At 30.5% G+C, this 880-nt stretch overlaps 1 long non-coding RNA gene across 1 annotated transcript in view; it reads right to left on the reverse strand.

The window, feature by feature from the left end:
- LOC107595660 (uncharacterized) overlaps positions 1-541 on the reverse strand; it is a 14837-nt gene extending 14296 nt beyond the window's left edge. The window contains exon 1 of the long non-coding RNA XR_001610284.1: positions 531-541. This is a non-coding gene — a long non-coding RNA (uncharacterized lncRNA). The remainder of the gene's footprint in view (positions 1-530) is intronic.
- Between the last annotated feature and the right edge of the window lie 339 nt (positions 542-880).

Here is an 880-nt window from a genome sequence, read left to right on the forward strand (position 1 = left end):
TATATATACACATCTCTCAATCAACATTGGATTACATTGCATTATATGTTTGGATCATGTATATATATATATATACAGTATATATTATATTTTTATTGGGTCGTTTCATCACTTGAGATCTTGAAAATCATTAGCTTTTAATTAATTTTCTTCCAGGCAGTATAATGGTTTACTTAGGTTATGTTAGGGAAAATAGCTAAATGTATGATTGACTCTGATCATAAGTTGCACTTTAAAATATTTATATTAATAAAGTTTTATAATCAATTAGGCGGGATGTTTTTGTAGTACTGGCATACAAAGGCAAAAACAGTAAATAGAAATTTTACAATATTTAAAAAAATCTTACTATAAAATACTTTTATATTCCTCTATTTTTAACTTTAAAGCCAAAGGAGACTAGGTTGTTTTCTGACCTTATTTAATAAATTAAATAAAATTGTGCTTGATATGGCAAGGAAGAAAATAAAAGAAAAATACTGGAGGGAAGAAAATAGCTAAATTAATTATTTTATTTAATTTCTGAAAACTTCCAACTGCAGTGTACTTTTCATACAATTTGCATCTAAGTATAAAAAGACTTTAAAATAAAATATTTAAAATAGACAGTCCTCTTCCAGGCAAGCTGACCTACTGTAAATATTAATGACTCATTATGCACTACACAGATTTTTGTCCAATCAGATGCTCTGTAGGATGAGAATGTCCCGCCCCCTGCAACTCTCTAATAGCGAATCACTGTTCATGACTGTGACTGTATTGCGACAGATATATTTCACTTTATTCTCAGCTGATTGGTCTAGTTTCGGTTACCCTAAAACTAGGGATACACCGATACCGATACTGGTATCGGTATCGGGCCCGATACTGGTCTCCTGTT

Source organism: Sinocyclocheilus grahami, unplaced genomic scaffold, assembly GCF_001515645.1.
Source record: "Sinocyclocheilus grahami isolate Dianchi unplaced genomic scaffold, SAMN03320097.WGS_v1.1 scaffold206.1, whole genome shotgun sequence".
NCBI lineage: Eukaryota > Metazoa > Chordata > Actinopteri > Cypriniformes > Cyprinidae > Sinocyclocheilus > Sinocyclocheilus grahami.